This window comes from Otolemur garnettii, unplaced genomic scaffold (assembly GCF_000181295.1).
Source record: "Otolemur garnettii isolate 467f Iridium unplaced genomic scaffold, OtoGar3 scaffold00001, whole genome shotgun sequence".
Taxonomy (NCBI): domain Eukaryota; kingdom Metazoa; phylum Chordata; class Mammalia; order Primates; family Galagidae; genus Otolemur; species Otolemur garnettii.
This window is the reverse complement of record NW_003852396.1, coordinates 63443154-63451500: the sequence shown is the minus strand read 5'-3', so window position 1 is coordinate 63451500 and position 8347 is coordinate 63443154.

The following is an 8347-nucleotide window of genomic DNA, read 5'->3' as shown; positions in this document are numbered from 1 at the left end:
CTATAGCCTACTAAACCCTACTCAAAATATCCCCAATTATATAGTTAGTAGGCTAACTCTATAGCCTACTAAACCCTACTCAAAATATCCCCAATCATAAACTCACTGTGCTCTTCTGATAGACCATCAATCTGGTCATTTCTTTTAGCTTTGCCTTGTTTTTCTGTAGTCTTTGTAAAATAAAAGGAAATAAAGTCATCCTGGGAATAAGCAGGATTATCAGAAATCTGTTTTAGATTATAGTTTTTATACTATCCATCTTATTCTTATTCTAAAAGCATACTTTTACTGAATTTCACAATGAAATGCACTAAAAATAGTATCTCCACACAGCCAGTTATTAAGAATGTAGTTCACAACAAAGCTTCCCCCCCCTGCCCCCGACCAGTCTTCTGAAGAGTCACTTTGTGTTTACTGGAATAACAATGTGAAATATGACCTCTTTCTTTTGTTAGATAGAAGCTCCATGGAAATCTGTGACTCTATTCTAGGTGATAGAGGGATATACCTACCCTGCAATTTATGTACTAAACTTACCCCTCATTACACCTCAGTATTTCTCATGCTTAATTTCCCCTCACTTATATTTCTTCCTCTCCTTTATAAACTCGACTAATCCTTGGATGTTTTCATATGTCACTTCAAATCCTTTTTAGAATAGGGAGGAAATAAACACATACTTACATACATATACGTACACCTACACACATTCAAACATTTTCTTGTGAAATCACCACAAGGCAAAAAGGAAACACTTATTATATCCATTTTATATATGAGAAAACAGCATCAATCACGAACTCCAAATCACACAGTAAATAATGAAGCCAGAGTTCTCCTCTTTGCTGAGTCTAAAGCCTATGTTCTTTTCTACCAAGCTGTCTATGTTTCTCCATTGTTTATTGTTCTATTCATTTATTCATTTACTGAATGTGTATTACTAACCATCTACTACAGGACATGCCAGACGGGGGAGATAGCAGTGAATAAATCACTCAAACTGACCCCTCTCAAGAAGCTTACAGGTTCTGCCCAATCATAGTAGGTTTCGTTTACAGGAATGTCTGGTTTGGTAAATTAGATGATACGTCCTTGAGAGGGACACTGTTGTATCCAACCCATGTCTCACCACTCTCTCAGGACCAGGTGCTCCAAGATCTCTAACTTCTATTCTTATTTATATTCACTCAGAATGAGGAATTGAAGAAACAGTTAGTGGAAGGTTTTTCTAAGTAATCCAAGACGTTACTGGGAAAATAGCAACACTGAGTTTAGTTTTATACAGTTGGGGGTGGGGGGACCAGAAGGTGTAGCTGAACTACCTCAAATGATACTGAACAAAAGGTAATTTTAAAGAGTAAACCTGAAGATTTCAAGTTCTGAGTTCCCCAAAGCCATAGCAGGTTGACATATTCCACAAGTCAATTTAAAGATTGGGGAGATTTCAAGATTGACTTGTGGAGTGTGTCAGTCTGCTACGGCTTTGGGGAGCTCCGATTCCTTTCCTAACTCACTGTCTTGCAGTGGTTCCCTCAGTGTGAAGATGCCCTGAGCAGTGGCCAAGGAGGGGCTTGAATGGTTCATGGGACGCTGTCAGTGAAGAGAAACAGTCTCATTTTAGTCATTCCTCAAAGCCTGCATCCCAACCCCTTGTGAGCCACATATGGCTAAGGGGCAACAGAACTCAATAAAAAAAGAGCCTTCCAGTATTATATAAGAAAGGAAACTGGAAGCTTTCCTCAGGGATCAGGGAACAACACCCACAGCTCACAGCCCTGCGCCTTGTCATGAAGACTCCAACGCCAGTGTGGAGGGGCCCTTCAACACGCAAGCCTTCACGCACTTACTCCTCGGTAGGACCCTTTCCATTCCCTTTTAACGGTGTAATAATAAATCAATTCAGGGAAGGAAGGTGCCTTCCATCCTTGAGCCTTCCAGGATGTCTCTGATCCAGATGGAAAAGAATAATGATTTTCTCTTGATCATAAGCATTAGAATGCATAGGTCTTCCCCGGTCCCACTTTCAGAATTTACCTTTTTAGCCCTAGAAACAGAGAGAAAGAAAGAGTTGAGATTTTATTAAAAGAACAAATATCTTTGTGTCAGACACCTAGAAATGAACAGTTTCCACCTACGTCATAGGAGAAGAAACTGAGTCCTCAGGAGAGTAAATGAGGTGCTGATGTCCCCACCTCTGACATGGGGGGAGCCTGGACCTTACCCAGTTTCTTCAGCATTCCGCAGCCTCCACATGTCGACACACAGCCTCCCAGATACAGAGAGGATGAGGGATTGGACAGAGGCAGTGAATTTTCTATGGTTTCAAATAAAGTCTTGACCCAAAAGGAAGCTTCCTGTACCAACAAACCCAATCATTCTGCCCAGGACCAGTAGCTCAGAAAACATCTCTGAGCCCCATGATGAAGGGGAGATGTGTGCTATTCCCAGGGAGCAGGAGAGCTTCTGTGTGAGTGCAGTTCTGATGAGGGAGCTCACTGGCTGTCACCCGGTCACTCTTGATCCCCAACGTCATTCCTCTTAGACTTCAGAGGTGTCGAAGAGACAAGGCTATGCATAGCCCTACTTTTTCCCAAGCCTTTGACTCTCCCAGGGCACATTCAGAGCCTCCTCTGCCTTCACTGCTTTCCAGAGTGTCCCATGGTAGAGAAAAAAAATCTCATCCAAGACTCTGCCCAAAACAAACTTGAGGAGAGAGGTTAACTCATGCATCCGATGAAAACCACAGACACCCCCATGGACACCCACTGGTCACAAAATACACAATGAGCAGAAATGAATAATGGGGGTATCAATTATTTAATTGCTTTTCTGCTGCATTAAGTGACAATTGAAAGAACTTAGTTCCCCCCGAAACCTCCCTGGCATGCTAAATGTAAGCCTTCTTATACTACTTTCTTTGGCTAATCCAAGTTAGCTGTAGGAACCCAGTCTCTCCTTTCAGTTTCCCTTCCTCCCAGCCCGCTTTTCTTCCTGCAAAGGGCAAGGCGATGTCTCTCAGGCCACGGCTCCCAGACACAGCTGCAGAGTGACTCAAACTTTGTGTGCTGCCGTCAGAATAACGTGGTGAATAGGAGATGGCGAGAGAAAAAGCTCTATTGTTCTGCACAAGAACAAACCAGTGCTTAATCTAATGCAAACATAATTACTTTTAGTTAAACAAAAGGGGGAAAGGAATAAAAAGAGAAAAACTGATGTTTACAGCACAGGCTGCCTGCTCAGAAGTGAACAATTATGTGGGCATCAGATAGGCATCGCATCCCTCCTCTCAGCTGCTTCTCTTTGAAAACAAATCTGAAAAGCATTTAAAGAGATGGTTAGAAACAGGAGCTCCGAGTCCAACTTATTCTCTTTTTTTCTGCAACGTTTCCCGTTTTAGGTTTTCACTGTTGCTCAGCTCTTTAGCTTGAATATTAAGAAGAGGTTGGCACTTTGAGAAATGGTATTAAAGCTGGGAGTTAGAAAGAGGAACATTAAAACATCTCTTCCACTGGGCTGGGGCATGGCGGCTCCTGCCTGTGCTCCAAGCATTCTGGGAGTGGATTGCTTGAGCTCAGGAATTCAAGAACAGCCTGAGCAAGAGCAAGACCCCAGTCTCTACTAAAAATAGAAAAACTAGCCAGGTGTTGTGACAGATGCCTTTAGTCCCACCTACTTGGGAGGCTAAGGCAAGAAGATTGCTTGAGCCCCAGACTTTGAGGTTGCTGTGAGCTGGGCTGAGGCTGCTGCACTGTAGCCTGGGGCAAGAGAGTGAGACTCGGCTTCAAAAAGAAAAGGAAATCTTTTTCCACTGAGTTTAGGATGGGACTGATCCCTTTGATAATTCCAAATGAGCCCAAAGAAATATCCATTTATCCACTTAACAAATATTTATTGTCCACCTGCTCTGCGTCAGGTGTTGTACTGGGGCAAGCAATGCAGAGAGGACTGTACTCCTGGGTGCAGGGTCCAGCGGAAGCAACAAACGTGGGGTAAACAATCACGCTTGTAAGTGCAGAGAAGTGCGTGCTGCTGTGGGAACACACAGCACAGAGGCCTGAATTATCAGCAAAGTGATGAAGGAGTGTGGTCAGGAAAGACCTTTCTAAAAACTTTCTGCTATGCTGAGACCTTAAGAATGAGAGAGAATTAGACAGACAGACAAGGAATGAAAAGACGGGAGAAAACTATCAAGCCACTTGCCCAAATTCCAAAGCACTGAGAAGGCCTGAAGAAAGGGAGGGTCCAGATACTCCTGAGACCTTAAAGTCAGTGTATTCATTTGCTAAAGACCTTGTAACAAATTACCAGTCTTCATGGCTTAAACAACTGAAATGCATCTTCTCACATTCTGGAAGCCTCAAGTCCTAAATCAAGGTGGCTGCAGTGTCACCCCGCCTTGGGAGGCTGGAAGGCACAATCCTCCCTTGCTGATTTCTGTTTCTAGAGGTCCCAGTAACTCCAGCCTGTACCCCAATCTTTCCATGGCCCTCTTTGCTCTATGCCTTCCTCTTGTTTGTCTTCTCCTGCCTCTTTATAAAGACACCTATCATTAGATTTAGCACCTACCTGGTTATTTCAAAATGCTCTCATCTTGAGATGCTTAACTGCATGTATAAAGACTTCTTTTTCCAAATAAGGTTGTATGTAAACATTTCTTTATAGGGAGCACAGTTCAATATTCTGCAGCCCGTGATGCTGGAAAGTAAGGGGTTTGGCAGCAAGAAATGTGGTTGTAAAATAAAGCTGCAGATGCAGATGATGGCCAAATTGTACAAGCTTTGGGGACCTAGTTGAGTGTATTAGTTTTCCATTTCTGTGTAAACAAATGACCTGAACTTAATGGTTCAGAACAATACCTATTTATTATCTTAGAGTTCTGTGGATCAGGAATCTGAGCACAGCATAGGTTAGCTGAGTCTTCTGCTCAAGACTTCCTAGGAGGAGGAGGACCTCCTTAGTCCTCCTGAAATCAAGGTGTCTTGGCTGGACTAAGGCTGAAATCAAGGTGTCTCTACTTACCTGCAGGCTTTTAGGAGGATTCCCAAATTCAATTTCTTTGAAGAAATTCAGTTCCTTGCAGCAGTAGGCTGGGGAGCAAACTTTCCTTGTCATATTGCTTCAAGAACAATACTGTATGAAATTCTTCTCATATTGCAAACAAGTCTTTGACCTCCCTTTTAGCTACTACCTGGAGAAGAATCTCTGCTTTTAAAAGCTTATGTGATTGTTTAGTTCACCTGAATAGTCCAGGATAAGCTCCAATTTTAAGGTCCTTGTGCCGAGTAACATAACAGTCTCAGCGATAGCACCCCAGGGCAGAGTTCATGGGGTCTAAAATTCTGCTTGCCATATGGAGTATTTGTGGGACTATTTAATGAAAACTCTTATACACCCTCAAACTAACAACAACAAAAACAGTCTGCTGATACTTCCCAAGGAAAGGGAGTATGGTGACCAAAGTTTCACCTGTTTGAGTTAAAATCTCACAGTTGCAATTGTTTTCCTCCTTCCCACTACCTCCCTCCAACCTTAAAATTGGCTCAGCGAAACCTTTGGACAGGTTACTTACGCTCTCTGAACCTCAGGATTCTTACTGTGTAAAACTGGAATAGTTAAAGCACGAATTCAAAGGGTTGTTCTGAGGGTTATATGCACAGATTTAGGGCAACATCTGACCTGTATTAATATTTCAACAAACAGAGAGAGAACTCATTAGAATTGATACAGTGTCAAGAGCCCTGGTCCAGAGTTTGCAAATCTAACCCTGGTTATCACTAGCAGGCAAAAATCCTCTCCATTTGCTCTGTTCCCTTCTCCAACTAAAATTTGGCTGGATTCCTGCCTAGACTAGATCCCTGCTTCTTGTTCATAAGTTTTTGTTTCTCGTTTCATAGAATGTCTTCTTAGTGTCTGTGTGTCTGTCATAAGATCCTGTCCCCAGTGACTCTTTTCATGACTCAACATACCCTGACTCTCCCCAACCCACCCCACCTCACCAACTTAAATACAGCCTCCAGACTCTTAATTGAAAATAGACCCTGATTTTAGTGGGCCCACATTGGCATATCCCAGAGGCCACTCCCAACAAATACCAACCATCTTCCTATTTGGAAAGAAATAGTCAAAAAAGGTCAACAAGGAAAAGTGGAAGCTTCCTCTCCAAAAATCTTGCAAACCAGTCCAAATTACCAGAAACTATCCTACCAGGGAGCTCAGAAGCTAAGAACCTTCAGGAGAATTTAAGCAGCCTAGCTTAGATAAAACAGCCCATGCAAACTAGAGATAATTATCGGCCGCCTAGAGACAACCACCTGTGAAACATCTTTTTCTTGTTAGAGTAATCAAAAGAGTAAGACGTTAGCTTGCATCTGATTGGTCTGCAATAACATGACCCAGTGGAGTGCTTTCTTGGCTCCGACCAATGCATGATTGCTCTCCAGGGGCCTGGGAACCCGAATATCAATTGCAGGCATTGATTCTCTCTGTGTTAAAATGCAGACCAGCCAGCAGAAGACTGGGCTTAACACAACACAGACTTCTGAATTATATATATATATATTTGTGCAAAATCCTCTATATAAATTCATACTAATTCATCCAGAGGTTAACCTGGTTAGATGGGTGAAAATGAGATCTGAATATTTCTCTCCAGATAAATTAGAAGCAAACTCTGTACCCAACCCCATGCATGCCATGGAGATAAATGCATAGGTCTACCCCACCTTTTTTGGGCAGTCAGTGGCTAATCAGGTAAGAAACAGCCTCTTGAGAAAGGTTTACTATTTTGCAAGACAACTCCCTGCTGAGCCACTTCCATTTGGGGCCCTGCCAAAGTCAAGATCCAAGGAGATAAATTCTATTTCAAGGGATTTTGTGACCCACCTTACTTTGGCTAATCTCAGCTGAATGAGTACAACATCCATCCCGTGTCTGCCTTGCTTTCATGACACACTTGCTTCTTCCGAGAATTCGCTGATAACAAAAATTAAAAGTTCATCTTCTTCATACTGGGCTTGTAACTAAGTGGTATCAACTTCTCACAGGACTGAGGGACCTCTGGTGTCCTGGGACTGTATTATCAATTCCTGTTGTAGACTTCACAACAGCCATTCTGTAGAAGTTGTCCTGAAAGGCAGATCATGTAACCACTCAACAGCCTCCTCTGCTGGATACCGCCCCAATGTTGCAGATTTGGTACAGAAAGGATCCTGGATTCAAGATGCATATCTGCATCATTGTTAGCTAAGTTTCAGGAAAAGCAGTCAGATGACATGAGGAATAAAGGACCAGAAATCCAGGGCATGCCTAGTGCTTTGAAAGCATTAGACACTAGTTTCACTTTGGATTTTAATTCGACCAATGAAGAGGGAGATGATGGGACTTCTACGAAGGTAAGAACTACAAAGGCTGGGGTTCTTTGTTCTATACAAGATGAAGGCTAAAAAAAGAAAAGGTCATAACAATAGTCAAAGATCTTGGAAGTCTCAGATCAGCAAAAAACCAGAAAAATAAAACACAGGAATACATGCTTGTGATAGCTTTTTGTTAATGTGGTAAAATTTATTTTATTTATAAGGGTTACATTTAACAATTTTAGCAATACTCTGCCCAACTAAAATGAACGTTTATTTTATAATGATTCATTTTTTTTCTTCCTTCTCTTCTAAAATAGATATGATTCCTGATGAAAACCAGTGTCTCATTTTATATTTAAATAGTGCTCCACTGAACATTTTATTAGTAATAATTCACCATTTAAAATGTATATTTCAGTAATAAGGAACAGTTCACCAGACTTGAAAGAAAACCAACTTATCTAAAGTGGAAGAAATCTTCATTTTAATTATGGTGGAAGTTTCTCTACCTAGACATTTTAAAAACTTTATAAAGAGTCCTTAAAATTTGCTTTTCATATCTGAGACATGTTTTAGATGAGCAGAATTATTGAAAATACAGCAAAAGAGTTCCCGAAGTGAGTTCTCCATATTCCTACCACCTTACATTAATATGGCACATTTCTCATAATTTATGGATTAAAATTGATATATTATTATGAAAAGAATTCCATATTTTTCAGATTTCTTCAGTTTTCTCCTTAAGGTCCTTTTTCTCTTCTAGGACCTCACACAGGAAAACATTGTCATCTCTCCTTAGGCTCCTCTTTGCTGTAACAATTTCTCACACTTTTCTTGTTTGTTTTGTTGTTGTTGTTGTTGTTGTTTTTACTTTGACAGTGTTAGGAGGACTAATCAGATACCTTGTTAGACAGTCCCCCAGTTGGGATTTGTCTAATTGTTTTTATTGTTATAAAAATGAGTTTGGGAGGAAGACCACAGAGCTGAAGTGC